At 41.0% G+C, this 17,879-nt stretch overlaps 1 long non-coding RNA gene across 1 annotated transcript; it reads right to left on the reverse strand.

Moving 5' to 3' along the window:
- Positions 1 to 759: 759 nt before the first annotated feature.
- On the reverse strand, positions 760 to 1,754 carry LOC116656389. The gene is made up of 2 exons (XR_004311354.2): positions 1,129 to 1,754; positions 760 to 1,048 (listed from the first exon to the last, which is right to left on the reverse strand). It is a non-coding gene; the product is annotated as an uncharacterized LOC116656389 (long non-coding RNA).
- Positions 1,755 to 17,879: the final 16,125 nt, after the last annotated feature.

Consider the following 17,879-nt stretch of genomic DNA (forward strand, 5'->3'; position numbering starts at 1 on the left):
ATAATCGCACAATTAGGAAACAACAGATTATTCTCAGTACTAGACTTAAAAAGTGGATTTCATCAAATACCATTTAAAGAGTCAGACATGGAAAAAACTGCATTCGCAGTAAATGGAGGCAAATACGAATTTACCAGATTACCATTTGGATTAAAAAATTCACCAGCCATATTTCAAAGAGCTTTAGATGACATTTTGCGAGAACACATAGGGAAAATCTGTTCTGTGTACGTCGACGACATCATTGTTTTCAGCAAAACAGAAAACGACCATGCCGAAAACTTGAACAAAGTGTTTCAACATTACAAAAAGCCAATATGAGGATACAAATGGGCAAATGCCACTTTTTCAAAAAAGAAGTTTATTTTCTGGGATACACGATTTCAGAAGAGGGAGTTAAAACCAACATCGAAAAAACCATACAATTAAAAACTTCCCAATACCTAAAACACTAAAGGAACTTCGATCATTTTTAGGAATGACAAGCTATTATAGGAGATTTATTAAAGATTATGCGAAGATAATGCGGTTTTCCGACGCCCGAACACGCGACGTCTAATTGTCCATGCGCGAAATAGGGAAACTCCAAGTTGATTCCACAAACTTCTAACGATTGTCCTTCCGATTTATTTATATTCATCGCAAAATCCAGACGTACTGGAAATTGTAAGCGTTTAAAATCGAATGGTGTGTCCGTTGGAATCATTGGTATCCGCGCGATCAAGACATCCTCTCCTTTGTATTTTCCTTTTACGATTGTTGTCTCAATGACGTTATTCATCAGTCTTTTCACAGCCAGTCTTCCAGTATTATGGCTATCAGATGGCATCCGATCCAATGCTATTTTGATCATGTTTACTAAATTGTTATTCTGATGAAGAAACATTTGTAATTGTTGGACAATGGTTCTCTTTACTGTTGGTTTGTGAGCACAACGAATATTAATTTCCGCATCTGAATTGCCCATAAAATAAATTTGTAAAAATTCATGATCTGCATCAGGTAGTGGTATCAGAGTTCCCAGTAAGTGATAAAATTGTCCTTGTATCTGTGATTTTTCAAAATTTGGCCATTAATTATTTCCTATATATATATTTGAATACAAACTTGAATATTTTTATATAATACCTTAAAAGTGGCCATGAAATTGGCTTGTATAATATGTGTAGCACCAAATGATGGCATCTGAACACAGTTGTTATATTTCTGAATGTTGGTCAAGAAGTGCTTCGAATCATTTCCAATCCCAGAAACTAAGGAGCGTAAAGGATCTGGTGGTGGGACCAATTGTGGCAATTTTACTTTGCCTTCAGCGCAACATAATCCAGTAGATTTACCAGTGTACTTTAACGCCTCACAATATTTACAAATTGTTTTCATATCCCCAATTTTTACTGATTTGTCGGCACAATAATCAATTGCCGGATCATAGTGGAATGCAGCTCGTTCAAGAATCACAGGAGCACTGCGTCTGCGGATTCGCTTAGTTTCATTATGTCTAGCTTGCTGTTGATGTGTTTAATGTGCACGAACTCGTTGCATTCTAAGCCTATCTCCTACATTGCCACTCACTAAAGAACGCAATTCTGACATAGCAATACGACTATTTTCTTGATCTTTGCGGTTAGCACTTGAGGTAGCTCTTCGCACATTTAATTGACTACGACGACCTAAGTCAGGCCGTCTTCTCCTCGGCATCGTAAATTGTAATTAATCAAAGTGAGAAAATTTCCCGCAAAATTTGAGAAGTGAGAAAATTTCAAATTAACATTTTTTCCAAATTTTTTCACAATTTTTCAGTAAACACAATATCGGTTTGTCACATAAAATTAACTGAGCAGAGAATAATGAGTAGCTATCAAACAATGTATCACGTACCGGCGCCTACTATTATTGTAGAAAAAAGAGAAATTAAAAATTTTGTCTAAAAAATAAAAATAAAAATTTAGGGGTGGACTACCCCTAACATTTAGGGGGATGAAAAATAGATGTTGGCCGATTCTCATAGATACCGGATAAGCACAAAAAATTTCATCAAAATCGGTCAAGCCGTTTCGGAGGAGTATGGCAACGAAAACTGTGACACGAGAATTTTATATATTAGATAAAAAGTTGCGTCATCTCAAGGACTATCTCAACGTGAAATATAAATAAGATCAAATGAGCCAATTAAAAAAACAAAATTTTTTTCTTAAAATACAAATTTATTTTCAGAGTATTTTGTTTTTTGTCTACTATAAAAACGTTTGGTCTGAAAGAATGTGAAATTGATGTAAAAAACCTTTATTCTAATTAAAACAATACCTTTCGATTGATGTATAATTCATTCAGATCGGATGCCTACAGAAAATTTTTAATTCTTCGGCTATAGTCTCCTTGCGCCCGCCAAGGTGGACTGACGTCCACAGTGATGTTTCCCCTATGGGGTCTATGTGCTCTATGGAACGCACGAATTGCAGTTGCCATATTTCATTCTCATTTTTGGCTGTGCAATCAGTCGGAATTCACCATACCAGTTTCTTGTTCGTCTTGATAGCTGTTAAGTTGTTGAAATAAATGTGCTGCAAAATTTTCTTAAGTGTGCATCTATTGAATTCGTCCTCATTAAAACCTATACACGATCTATATTTATACCCTTGCAGAGGGTATTATAATTTTGGTCAAAAGTGTGCAACGCAGTGAAGGAGACATCTCCGACCCTATAAAGTATATATATTCTTGATCAGGATCACCTCCTGAGTCGATATAAGCATGTCCGTCTGTCCGTCTGTCTGTCTGTCCGTCTGTCCGTCTGTCCGTCTGTCTGTCGGTTTCAACGCAAACTAGTCTCTCAGTTTTGGTGCTATCGAGTTGAAACTTTGCACACATCCGTTTTTTCCTTGCAGGTAGTATATAAGTCGGAACGGCCGGGATCGGCCGACTATATCCTATAGCTGCCATATAACTGATTGATCGGAAATGCCATAACTTTGGTGTTTTTTAAGTTAGAGGGTTGAGACTTTCCACACATGTTATATTTGACCAACATATCTTGTGTACAAAATTTTATAAGGATCGGCCGACTATATCCTATAGCTGTCATAGAACGATCAGAATTGGGATTTGGTACAGATTCTATTTTGGACAAAAGAATTTGATTTGCCAAATTTCATGAGGATCGGCCGACTTTATGCGATCCGCTATATATCTAATAATATAAGATGGGTGGCGCCACCTAGCGGACTGCGACTTAACTGCAAGGGTATTTAAACTTCGGCTCCGCCCGAAGTTAGCTTTCCTTTCTTGTTTTATACTGTCTTGCGCAAACATTATTTTTTTAAGTTGAACGACATTATCCCCAATTTGGTCGAGTTGGTCTCGTAGTTGTGTCCATAGGTGATATTAAAATTAGGTGAACATCAGTTAGTACATTGGTTATCTTACCCTGCATCCGCTGTAAACCATTTACAATATGGGCTGTGAGGATCACAAATGCTTGCACCAAATTTATGAGGGTCATCTGATGTTCAACGGACGCTACAGTGGAGCTAGCCGAGTCACTGGTCCCTTTAATATCTCAGATGACGTTTGGATGTCCACTACCTGAACGAGATTAGCAGTTCCAGGATACGTTTTGAGAACTCGTCCCATAGTCCAACTCATTATGGCCACATTGTCTTCCTTCATAAGGACTGGAAATTCATCTTTAATATTTTGAGATGCATGCTTTTATTTGAGCCGATTCAGGAGCTCTTGCAGGTACTCACACGACCATAAGTCGCCATGCTGATATCAGTTTCCAACTTTTTATTAAGGGTTTTTCGCACGGTATGTTGTTGGTATCAGGAGGAGAACAGAACCTTATAACAGAATCGCAGCATGTATTCAATAATCCATTACAGTTTGTGAAAGTAATAACGGTGGCTACAGTTGTATACATCGCCTCCGCAGTCTTATTTTGTTATTATACCCTTGCAGAGGGTATTATAATTTTGGTCAAAAGTGTGCAACGCAGTGAAGGAGACATCTCCGACCCTATAAAGTATATATATTCTTGATCAGGATCACCTCCTGAGTCGATATAAGCATGTCCGTCTGTCTGTCTGTCCGTCTGTCCGTCTGTCTGTCTGTCTGTCGGTTTCTACGCAAACTAGTCTCTCAGTTTTGGAGCTATCGAGTTGAAACTTTGCACACACCCTTCTTTCCTTTGCAGGTAGTATATAAGTCGGAACGGCCGGGATCGGTCGACTATATCCTATAGCTGCCATATAACTGATTGATCGGAAATGCCATAACTTTGGTGTTTTTTAAGTTAAAGGGTTGGGACTTTCCACACATGTTATATTTGACCAAAATATCTTATGTACAAAATTTCATAGGGATCGGCCGACTATATCCTATAGCTGTTATAGAACGATCGGAATTGGCATAACTTTGGTGTTTTTTTAGTTAGAAAGATGGGACTTGGTACAGATTACTCTTTGGGCAAAATAATTCAATATGCCAAATTTCATAAGGTTCATTGAAGCGATGCCACAGAGGACATATCGGACAATTGCTCATTAATCCTGAGATATTCTGAAGCCGAATTTTTCTCAGGTCCGGCCCTTGGGGTGGCCAGAGATATAAGCGGCTGCATAGTTGTCGGCTGAGCAGGCTGAAAATTATTCGACCCGAGCACATCACTTAAAGCGGATTTCTTACGCTTTGGAGACTCGTTTAGTAGTTGAAGACTACTAAACTGTGTATCGAGCGCACAGAGTTGGTCATTGATTTTACGGAAACCACTAATCAACTCCTTGAATCCGCTTTTAGTCTGCCTCATGAATGATCTCATTTTGTCCTGAACAGCACGACAACCGTCACAGCAAAAGTGGAGACCAGACCTACGCGAGATTGCATCCGAAACTGAGGCCGTGAACGCGGCACACTTAGCGTGTAAAACGTTTTCACAAAGCCAGCAGTGGATGGTAGGCTGGGAAGATGAGATTTTCTTATTACAAGACTTCAATGCACAGACCAATTTGAATTCCATAATTATTAAAAATTAAAATAATCAATTTATTAAAAATTATTAAAATTTCAATAATTAATTTATTAATAATATTGATGAACCTTGTACCACTGTACCAGGGAAACGAAAGGGGGAGATTGAAGAGAGCAGTTAGTGCGAGTTAGTAAAATGCAAAGAATAGAAATAAGAATCTCTATTGAGCGAGAAATAGGAGCAATAGAATAGAAGCAACACTGTAAGAGATGAAGAAGCAGAGCAGGGCTATGTTTGGAAGAAAAAATTTATAAAATTATTATTTTACCTCCAAATATATCACTGCACACGCGAAAGCGATACGGATCTATGAATTGCAATTTGTTATTATTTTTATTTTTTTAAGTGATTAGAAATAAACACCGATTGTTTAAGGAAATCTAATAAGCCAATTTTATGACAACGCAGTGCGCACAAAAAAACACGTCCGTCCGCTTTGAGATAAAGAGAGGAAGTTGATGTTGCTTCCGAATTTCCCCCCTAAAAATCACCCAACACGGTAATCAACCGTCCGGACCCGCGGTAAAAATTGATGCTGCAGTATTAGTTACTGCGGCAAAACCCATTGCACTAGTTTCTCGGCTTGCCCCTGACACTTCTGAGATTGATATCTCGGCTTACATCAAAGCCAAAACAAAAGCTGGCATAAAGGTGGAGGACATTTCTAAATTTAAATACACATACAGCACATAGGCATTCGGGTTCTTTTGAAATACGTGTTTGATTGTTCTGTCAGTTTTTTGCCAGCGAACATTTTCGTCCAAAAACATCAGCCAAGTGCGGTGAAGAAAAAAAATTCCAATCCTGTGGGAGTAAAGCTCCCACATGCTACATCCTGACCAATCTTCCACCTCATCTTTGTCAGTTGCAAAAAACGAACTTCTTTACCAACACTTACATATCAGAACACTTGAGGGCTACGTAGCAAACTTTCGAAACTGTTCTGAAACTATTCTGAAAGATCTTCCTGATAGAACACACGTTCCTGATAACGTGATAGAACAGGACTCCAAATTCGCTTCTGAAGATTTAAAATAACTAGAGTTTTGTGACATACAATTCTTTTGCATTATAATCATTTTTTCCAGACAATCTTTTATATGTTAACTGTTCCTACATACACCTTCGTCCGAACCGTTGACATACTGGCAACGTACACTGCTATTCGATTCGTTTCTAATTTTGTGTCTGATTGTGACCAGCTGGTAGCTCTGGGTCATCTCTCTAATGTTGATAATTCACCATTTTAACTGCTTAACACGCACCATGGCTTCCTCGTCTGCATGTTTGTCATACCACTCGGTCAAATTAACCACGTTGAAAATTTGTTAGGTCGGCTGCTGGACTTGTCTTTCGTTTCAGATCCTGATGGAATTCCTGATGGTCTTTCTTTACAGAACTGCCCTTTCTAATCCGGAGGATCCATATCATCCTACTCTTAAGGTTTTAATCGAAACATATTCTTTAATTGATCTTAGTTTATTTCGTAAGGATGATTTTATAAAACGTATTAACCTGGCACCGTTCTAGCTCAGCTTTACACCTATAATATCCAATAAGCCAACCATATATTTTTTGACCATCTTTAGATAAAAGTAGTGTGTTATCGATTATTCATAAGGTTAAGCCTGTGTATTCGCCAGGCCCCGATGGAGTTCGAGGCTGTGTTCTGAAAAACTGCGCCGAGTCACTGTGCAAACCGCTCCTCAAACTTTTTAATATATCGCTTGAAATTTCGATCTTACCCTTCATGTGTAAAGAATCTTATTTTATTTCTCTGCAAAAAAAAAAAAAAAAATCCGACGCTGCCAATTATAGAGGCATTTCTAAATTGTCAGCAATTCCAAAGCTTTTTGAAAAATTAATCCCCCCACATTTGTACAGATGTAATTCATTAATATCACCGTGCCAGCATGGATTCATGAAGCGACGCTCCACCAACACAAACTTGATGGAGCGAACATCTTATGTAACAATTGGATTCCGGAATGGCTTACAAGTCGTCATTTACACTATCTTCCGTAAAAAATTGAACTCTGTTACCATTCGCTTCTTATAAGAAAACTTAGTCTTTTGGGATTCCCAACTGCTTTTCTTATCTGGATTTCGAGCTACTTATCTGGGAGAACCCTAAATGTCTTCTTTAAAGATGTTTACTCCCGTTTAGTCCGCGACACATTTGGTGTGCCACAAGGAAGCCATCTTGGACCCTTACTTTTTAAATTTTTATTAACGATTTGCCCCTTGCCTTAACTTATTCACTTGTACTTATGTACGCTGCTGACGTTTAGCTTTGCCTTTTTTCCCTTAATTGGGATGCAAATCGTCACCTTCAATCTTACCATAGTAGACTCTTATTAATCATCTTACCATCACTATCAAACCGTAAAACGATGCTGGATGTTTCTATATAATCTCAATAATGGTAATGCAGACAGTCAGCATCTCTTACCGTTCCTAGTAGAAGGACTCGCAACTTTCGTGCTCTACTCCTCAGCCATTGCAGTTCGACATATGCGCAACACGATCCCTCTATAGTATTTTGTGCGGTCTACCATGGTCTTCACCATATCTTATCAGTATGCTCTACGTATAACCTAAAACCTTTTATCCTTAATGCTTTTTAACGCTGTTTGCATTGCAAACAAACTTTGCAACACTCTTTTTCGTGATACTTAATACCCATAGAATCTCGGATCTATACCCGAGCACCCCTCGGTTGGTTGGGCGGGAGGTAAGCTGTACGTATGCACCGGGAACCGCCCGTAAAAAATGGACCCCTGTAATAGCCATGTAATATGGATTAAGGAAGAACTGGAAAAATACGCCAATCATTCTTTCGACAAATTTAGAACAAAACAAGAAAGGAAAGCTAACTTCGGGCGGAGCCGAAGTTGATATACCCTTGCAGTTCAGTCGCAGTCCACTAGGTGGCGCCACGCATCTTATATTATTAAATATATAGCGGATCGTATATAGTCGGCCGATCCTTATGAAATTTGGCATATTGAATCCCAGACCCAATAATTCAAACCCCTGTAACAGTCACCAAACAGGGCAATCAACCGCCCGGACCCCCGGTACGTACTGATGCCGCTGTACTAGTTGCGGCGGCACCAAAACCCTTGCAGGTGATCCCACCATCGAAACATATTTTTGTTTCCCGGCTTGCCCCTGATACTTCTGAGATTGATATCTCGGCTTACATCAAAGCCAAAACAAAAGTCGACATAAAGGTGGTGGACATTACAAAATTTAAATATTCATACACCAGGCACACGTCATCTTTCAAAATACGTGTGCCTTTGCAGATGTTTAAGACGATTTATTCCGCCAGCTTTTGGCCAGAGAATATGTTCGTCCAAGAACATCAGCCAAGTACGGTGAAAAAAAAATGACCAAACCTGTGGGTGTAAAACTCCTACATGTTACGGCCACTGAACAACCTTCCACCTCATCTTCCTTAGTTTCAAAAAACTAATGCCTTCACTAACGCTTACCTATCAGAATACTTGAGGGTTGCGTAGTAAACTTCCCAAAGTGTATTCTGATAATTCTTCCTTTGCATCTCATATTATAGCCTTTACAGAAACTTGGTTAAAGCCGGAGATCTTAAGCTCCGAAGTTTTTCCAAGCAGGTACACCACTTTAAGACTTCAAATTCGCTTCTGAAGTTTACCTCTTCATCACAAAAGTTTGGTGACATTGAATTTCTATGTATTGAATCTTTATACGTTGCCTGTTCTTACATACCACCTTCGTCCGAACCGCCCAAAAACTGGTAACAATTGTCCGCTATTTGTTTCGTATTTGATCGTCTGTCTGATGGTGACCAGCTGATAGCTCTGGGTGACTTTAATATCCCAGAACTCATGTGGTCAAATGTTGAAAATTCACCGTCTTTACAGCTTTACTCCCACCACGACTTCCCTGCGGGCATGTTTGACATGTCACTCGGGCAATTGAACCACGTTAGAAATTCTTTAGGTCGGCTGTTGGACTTGTGATTTGTTTCTGATCGTGATGGAATTACTCTTGTCAGAGCGCGGGGATATCCGAACAAAGTCACCGGACTAAAAAACTAATGGAAATGGGGCGGAACATCCGTGGAATATGGCGTTGGAAAACGAAGACCAAGAACCATAACTGGAAAATATTCTTTTAAAAGTTATCCAGCGAACAAAAATGGTGGGACCACACTCATTTCTTTTAAATTAGATTATTTTTCAATAAAATTTATAATTAAAAAAAAATATTTCATTTTAAAAAATAAAAAATTTTTAATTTATTAAAAAAAGACGAGACCACTCCTCTTTTTTTTAAATATCTTACTTTTATTATCATAAACCTAATTCCAAAAACAGAATTTAAAAATGTTGATTACTTTTTATGTTATTAATTAATGCCACGAAAAGTGACGTAAATGACCCATAGTGCAGTGGCCCGCCCGGGAACGTTACGTTTTACGGTGATTCCCCTTTCTCCTTCTTCGGCGCGCGCAACCGTGATAGCTTGCCTGACCCCCTGCTGTTGCCCCCCTTGCCACCTGTCTTGGCGTGTGGGAGATCTCATCTCCTCACACTTCCCCCCTTCTTCGAGAACGGCAGAAGCTTCGTGGTTCAGTGATTCTTGTTTGTTTTTGTTTTCTTTGTTTTTTTTCCTCTTCCTCTATTTTTCTTCTTTTTTTTTCTGTGTGGATATCCCTATCCACCTCCCCCTACTTAGGGTGTCAATAGGTTTGCTTCCCTTATATTTTTTCTTTGTATTATTGTTTTTTTATATTGTATCTATTTTTTTATTAACAATTGGCCTACTCGTTGTATTTGTACATCTATTCCTTTTTTTGTTTTTTTTTTTATTTAAATTTATTAAATTTTTTTTCTTTGTATATATTTTTTTCCTTCCTCTTCCTCCTAACACCTATATTTCCCTTCTATATATATTATATTATTATTATTATTTATTACTATTTTTTTTATATATTTTTTTTCATTTTTTTATGTTTTTTGTTTATTTTTTTCCCATTTTTTACGTTCTTTTTTTTAACCTTTGATTTCAAATTCTTTTTGTTTTGTTTATGTTTATTAATTATGGTTTATGCCTGCACCGACTCCTGTGCTTGGGCTTTTAGCTCACTTAGGTGGGCCCTCTTTTCCTTCCTTGTGCCGGCGAGACGTAGCACAGCAATCACTGGCGACACAAAGTTCACCACCGTGTACGGCCCGTCGTACTTTGGCGCTAACTTCGCCGCGAAGCCTTCGGCCGCTTTGGACAGATGGTGCTCCTTTGCCAACACTGCCAACTCCGCCTCCTCAGCTTTTAGTGCCGAGCTTGCTCCTGCGCCGCGCGCTCTATGTTCCTCCGCACCAGCTTGAACATTTCTTGTAGCTTCGCTGCATTCTCTGAGGGCGTGGCTTGTGATTTTCCCGTCCCCAATGCCTCTTTATCATATAGCGCTTTTGGCATTCTTGGCTCTGTGCCTTGGGTCACGAAGCATGACGAGTATCCCGAGGAGTCTGACACGCTTGAGTTCACTGCCAGCACTAACTCTGGCCAGTGTTCGTCCTATGTCCTTTGATCATTGCCTGCAAACTTGGCGATCATTGTCTTAACCGTCCTGTTTGCCCTTTCTGTAGGGTTTTCCTGCAGCGTGTATGGTGCGGTAAACTGATGACGAAATCCGAGCTCCTCGAGAAATTTTTTGAAGCTCCTACTGGTGAACCAAACACCATTGTCTGTCACCATCATCTTTGGCACCCCGTACCTCGCGATAATCCTTTCGCGAATTGCCTTATGCAGCGTCTCAGTTGTGGCTTTCCGCTCTGCCCATTTTGTAAACCGATCGATCATCACCAACAGCATGGTGTTTTCATGCTTGGACCTCGGCAAAGGTCCCACGAATTACGCACATACCTTCGCCCATGGCTCCTCTGGGATTTGTGTCAGCATCTTTTCCGCATGCGTGCCTAGCACTTTTTGACATACTTCCTTATGTCCCGTTGAATCCCTGGCCAGAAGTACCCTGCTACTATTTTTGCAGTTGTTTTTCTTCCGCCTAGATGTCCCGCTGTCGGTGTGTCGTGGTTCTCCTTCAGCACCTGCTGCCTCATATACATCGGTACACACAGCTTCCATGATGCTACTTCTTCGCTTCCGGCTCTATGCGGAACATGTCGGTAAACCAGACCTGCCTCTTCTATGTACTCTGGACATTTCTGTGGGTTTTCTCGTATTTTCTTTTTCAGTGCGCCTATCCGTTTTCTATTATTGGCTGGCGGGAAAGTGAATCTGCAACTACGTTCAGCTTATCTTCTCTGTATCTGATACCATAATCATATTGTTGCAACTCGAAGACCCATCTCGCAATCCTTCCAAGTGGGCTCTCTATATTATTCAGCCATTTCAGCGCCATATGATCGTTGATCACGTCGAACTGGTACCCCTCTAGGTACGGGCTCTCCCATATTATTGCTAGGCACTCTTTTTCAGTCGCCGAGTAATTTTTCTCTGCGCCTATCAGCGTTCAACTGGCGTAAGCCACCACTCGCTCGCCCTCATCAGTGTCCTGCGTCAGGACTGCACCCACACCGTAGTCGCTGGCATCTGTTTGCAGTACAAATTTCTTCAAGAAGTCTGGGCATGCCAGATCGCTGCGCGATTCGCATTCTTTGGCAGCATTCTGTGCTCCTCACCCCTATTGCGCCTCACATCCTGCAGAACAAAATTCTGGGGTTCCTGCATGCCCTGGGCCAATGTCCCATACCTCCGCACCTGTTGCATGCATGCGCTGGAATTTCTATATGTTCTTGTCTAGGCGTCGCTGCCCACTGCTGATTCGGCTGTATGTGACTTTGGCTTGCTGCCCATTGTTGGGCAGTCCATTGGGACTTCCCATTGTTGACTCGGCTGCCATCTCTGCCCCCATCCCTGTCCTGGGGGGCTCTGTTGCTCCGGTGGTTTCTGGTGCAGTTCCTCTTTTGGCCACCTTCTGTCTACCGCGGAGGCTTGCCTATTAAAAACCTCTTCTTCCAAGGCCAGCTCCTCGAATTCCTCGGCTAGACCCATAACATCCTCGAGCGATGCGCATGCGTATGGCCTCATGAACATTTTGATGCGTGGCATGCAGTTCTCCACCAACATTTCAATCACCTCCTTCGTGGACTTTCCTATTGGCTTCATTAGCGTCTGAAGATCCACCATATATTCCTTGAACGGTTCTCCTCGTTTTCTCTGCCGAACCTGGTCTGCCAGTTTCTCAAAATACCCTTTCGGCAGGAAAAAGGCCTCAAAGCTCCTTCTAAACTCCTTCCATGTGGGCCACTCCTCATCGTTCATTACGAACCATCTTTGCGCTCTGCCCTAGAGTAGTTCTGGCATCGCCCGCGGGATTGTGTTTATTTCCAACCCGTAAGTTTTAGCGGACCATGCTACTCGGTCCACGAACTCGAGAGGTTCTCCTGTTCCGTCGAACCGGAACGACCACTCCCGTACTTGTTTGGACACTTTCGCATAGTCAACCTGCACCGGGACTGGCTTCCGCACTTGTGGCTCCATGGTCCTTATGCTCTTCATTTCTGGCACCGAGAGACTTTGAATGAGCTTCTCCGTCTCGCTCACCGCTCTCGGCGTGGACCTCTGCGTGTATTTCTCCTCGAATCCACGCGGGGCCGCCATCACTTCATCGTCCTACGTCTTGTCGACCCACCTTGCAACTAGTGCCCTCATGCTCTCTACTGTTCCTTTCGCTGGGAGACAGAGCTCTCAGCACACTTCGCACAACTCCTCCTTGCGAACCGCGTAAATCCAATTATTTCTCCCCATCTTGAAGCTGTGTTACTCCTAGACGCTAAAGCAATCACGTAGTTTGGGCGCCAGGTGTAACGACCTTTTTTTCCTAAGTTTTACTCGCAACAATTGCCGCGGCTAGATCACAGAGTTTGGGGGATCGTTCCACCGAATTTATATATTCGACGTGATTGCCCAAGCCCAGAAATAACACAGGGTGCTTCGTTTTATAAATATCCCCTTTATGTCGCTAGAGTTACAAAAGGGTGGATCTCACCGACTGCTTGGCTCAGGCGAGAACGTGTGGTCTTGGTGCCTGGCGCCGAATCGGCTCATGGTTCCCTCCGTTTGGACTCACGTGCTCCAGTTGCGGGGACTGTGCTGTCGCTGTTGTTGTCGTCGCTGCTCCCTGGTCGTCGCCGCTGCTCCTGTCGTTGGCGCCGCTCCTGTTGCTGCTCTCGTTGTCGCCGCTGCTCCTGATGCTGATCCTATCACTGCTCCTGTTGTTGCTAAACAGTTAGCAAAAATAGTTCGTTACACACTTAAATCAATAAAGTTCATTTCTGGCATGCGAGGATATGAACATCTTATTACAAAAATTTTATTACACTTTGAACATATTTTTCGACGATTGCATGCCGTGGAAATATGCGTCCGCTACAACTAATCCACCTTGGAATACAAGGCACCTTATAAATTTAAAGAATGTTATGAGTAGACTTTTAAATAATCATAGATTATCTGGATGTACAGTTAGTTATTCAAGATACTTAGTAGCTCGGTCCAATTTCACCATGCATAACGCTGAATGTTATAGGAGTTATATTCGCCGCTTGCCGGATTCAGTTTACTCATGATCCGAAGCAGTTTATAACTTTGTAAACACTAAGCGCAAACATGTATCTTTTCTTCCTCTGCTTACGTTTGAAATCTCATATACGAACACTGATCATGCAATGGCCGATCTCTTTGCATAGTTTTTTTAAACAACGTATTCACCTAGCAGCCGTTCAGCTCAGCATTCGCTTCTTATAAGGAAACTTAGTCTTTTCGGATTCCCAACTGATTTTCTTATCTGGATTTCGAGCTACTTATCTAGGAGAACCCTACGTGTCTTCTTTAAAGATGTTACCTTGAGTTTAGTCCGCGACACATCTGGGGTGCCCCAACGAAGCCATCTTGGACCCATACCTTTTACATTTATTATTAACGTTTTAAGCCTTGCCTTGATTCACTTGTACTTATGTACGCTGATGAAGTTAAGCTTTGTCTTCAGTATAAATTCACTAGCCCAATCTAGACTTCAATCCGATTTGGATAAATTTCAAAATTGGTATTTAGCAAATAACCTAAAGCTTACTGGATCGATGTCATTTTATCGATATAGTCCTCACCAGGCTATGTACTTTCTCTATGTGAACGCCTTAGTACGATTAACTCACGTTAACGATCTGGGTGTCCTATTACATTTGAAACTTAAATTTATCGACCATATATCTTGCATGGTTAATAAAGCTATGGGTGTGCTTGGTTTTATTAAAAGCGTTTTATATATAATTGGTTCGTCCGATTCTTGAGTATGGATCGTGTGTCTGGAGTCCTGAATACAAAAAAAATTCCTGACTTTCGCAACACAAGGCGCATCCATGTTGCTCCATCAACAAAACTACGAATAAGCAAATATTGATGTTTACTCATATTTGTATCAAGAAAGAGTGATAAGACTTCAACAAGATTAAATTCTGTTGAGATGAATTGCATGAGATGCTTCTTTAAAATCTGCTTTGGGTCATCCACAGTCAGGATTTTTCGATGTTGATTGGGCGCATCTTTCATTCAACCAATCAGATTTGTTGAGCTATCAGCGTTTTGATAGCAGCCGAATTAATAGACAAGGTTCAATTTTATAATTCAATTTATTGTGGGTCAATTTAACCCCAAAACAAATTCCGCGGCCGAACCAAAACAATGCCGAATTACAAGTGCATAAAAACCTAAGAGCTTGCGCAGAAGCTTTACCAAAGCTCCCAAAGTGCATGCGCTACAAATACCAATAAAGCGCATGCGAAACTGGGAGACAAAACAGAGAAGAATACACGCTGACAACAACAGATGCAGCTAAGCATTTTATGATTATTTTAAATGCACTTTTTGGTGGCTGCTTGGCCCAACAAGATTGATATTGGAGAATTGACGATTTCATGCGTTTGTAATTTACCCAAAACGTTACAATCCTTTTGCAAACGTATCCAATTCGCTTTGATACTTCAATCTTGTCAACAATATAGCCGTTTCTTCGCTACACCATACATTAAAAACATACGTGAGAATACAAACTTATAAGAAGAACCTATTAAAGTTTAAAGCAATGGAATAAACAAAAGTTAAATCAAAAATATTAATAAACGAAAAACTATTAACAAACTCAAAAGACGAAGACAAAGCAACAGAACAACAATCACACGAGCGAAAACAAATTTTTGTAGAGCAAAACTGACCCTCAAAAAGTTAAGAGGGTGTTAGAATTGGTATACAACACATTGGTATACAACTTAATTGTGGATTTTTGTGGGGTTACTACTAAAACTTTAGCTTAACATAAAAATGACGTTCAAAATATAAACAAAAAACATGTATTTTTTCAAATTAATATAACAAAAACAATTTAACAAGTACAATTTGTTATAATATCTCAAATTTTAAAAAATATCTTCAACTTCAAAATCCATTACAAATATTTTACATTTGGATACGTAATAAATAATCTGACCTCAAAGTTCGGTTTTGTTCTGAAAAATTCGCGATGCGCGCAAGATGCACTGTGAAAATTTCAATTCCATTTTTAGAAAGAGCGGTTAATTTTCCAGACAAACCTAGTATGCCACAAAGAAGTTTGGTCAATCAATTTAGAAGCGATTTGTTTACTTTTCCTACATTTTTGTTGTTTTGACTTTTTTATTGGGCTGGTATTAGACTTTCGAAAGTTAGACTTTCGAAAGTAGACTTTAGAAAGGGACTAGAACAGACCCAGAAAAGGTCCGGTCCTTGGCCAGCTACTATAGGTGCTTTATTAAAGATTTTGCATCAATAGCTAAGCCCATTTCGAGCATCTTAAAAGGGGAACATGGAAAATGTCACCAGATGCAGAAACATCCAGGTACAGTTTACCGAGGCACAACGGCTGGCCTTCGAAAAGCTTCGTAACATCCTGGCGTCTGAGGATGTCATCCCCAGATACCCCGATTATAAAATGGCACATGATCTAACGACAGATGCCTCAGCATACGGCATTGGCGCAGTACTTTCCCAAAAGGGACGACCCATTACTATGATCTCTAGAGCCTTAAAAGACAGAGAGGTTAACTTCGCTACCAACGAAAGGGAGCTGTTAGCCATAGTTTGGACACTAGAAAAGCTGCGCCACTCCTATATGGGATCAAAGACATAAATGGGTACACTGACCACCAACTGCTGACCTACGCGGTGTCATATTCTAATCCGAACACGAAAATTAAAAGATGGAAAGAAAGCATCGACGAGTGTGGTGCCAAGGTTCATTACATGCCTGTCAAAGACAACCTCGTTGCAGATGCCCTTTCGAGGCAACAACTCAATGTTGTAGAAGAGGAAGAGGCATTTTCAAGCGCGGCCCCAATTCACAGTGAGCTGTCGCTAACCCACACCATCCCATCCACGGACAAGCTTCTCAATTGCTTTAAAAACCAAATAACTCTGGAAGTAGCACGCTTTTCGTCAAAACGCAGCTTCGTTCTCTTCGGAAACAAGAGACGGCATAACATTGACTTCACTTGTGACATAATAGTTCCTCGCAAACATAATAGTTCCTAAAGGCGTAAACGCCATTCATTGCGATTTGCACACGCTAGCAATGATACAAGACAAATCGGTTCGGCAATTTCCTGTCAACAAATTTTGGCACTGCAAAAACCGAGTAACGGATATTTTTGTAATTGACGAGAGGCGGGAGATTCTCACTGTCGAGCACAACAGAGCTCACAGATCTGCCCAAGAAAACGTGAAGCAGGTACTCTCCGAGTACTACTTCCCGAAAATGACCATGATCGACCTTGTGGATTCTTGCAGGACAAGGCTAAATACGACAGAAGTCCAAAGAAACAGGAGGTTGGCGAAACTTCAATCCCATCTCATGTAGGAGAAATGCTACACATAGACATCTTCTCCACGGATAAAAAGCATTTCCTTACGTGCATCGAAAAATTCTCGAAATTTGCCGTTGTCCAACCGGTTCCCTCTAGAGCTATAGAGGACCTCAAACCAGCGCCACTGATGAACATTTTCCCTAAGGCAAAGGTCATATTGCGACAACGAACCATCGTTGAACTCGCACACCATAGTGGCCATGCTGGAAAACCATTTCAGCGTTAGCATTTCAAATGCTCCGCCCCTCCACAGTGTCTCAAACGGACAAGTGGAACGCTTCCTCAGCACTCAGGTAGAGCTTGCTAGGTGCCTTAAAATCGACAAAGGCATTAGCGATACCGTAGAGCTGATCCTACTGGCTACAACCAAATACAACAAATCTATCCATTCGGTCATCGACAAGAGGCCGGCTGACGCGGTTCAGACTCAATCAAATGAGCCACGATACGAAATACAGGATAAGATAAAAATAGCCCAGGACAAGCTCCGGAACAGGGAAAACGCTTCCCGACAAAATAGAGTGTTCGAGGTTGGCGAAAAAGTCCCAGTGAAGTCCAACAAACGCCTAGGCAACAAACTCTCACCTTTGTGTGAAGAAAAAACCGTTGAAGCGGACATGGGGACCACAGTCCTCATTAAGGGGAGGGTGGTCCACAAAGACAACCTTAGGTAGGCCGAGCGTGACTATATTATCTCTCGCCTGATAATTTTAAAATTTTTTTATTATCCATGACTTATCTAGGTTCACAACCATATCCCTGATATTCCTTTTGACCACAACATCGGCACGCGTCACGGACTATTCTTAAGCCAAATACATTCCCATCGTTGATGGCCGAATTCTAGTATGGGAGGAATTCGCGTTTGTAAAACATTCAGCGAATCT

This window comes from Drosophila ananassae (assembly GCF_017639315.1).
Source record: "Drosophila ananassae strain 14024-0371.13 chromosome 4 unlocalized genomic scaffold, ASM1763931v2 tig00000054, whole genome shotgun sequence".
NCBI classification, from domain to species: Eukaryota; Metazoa; Arthropoda; class Insecta; order Diptera; family Drosophilidae; genus Drosophila; species Drosophila ananassae.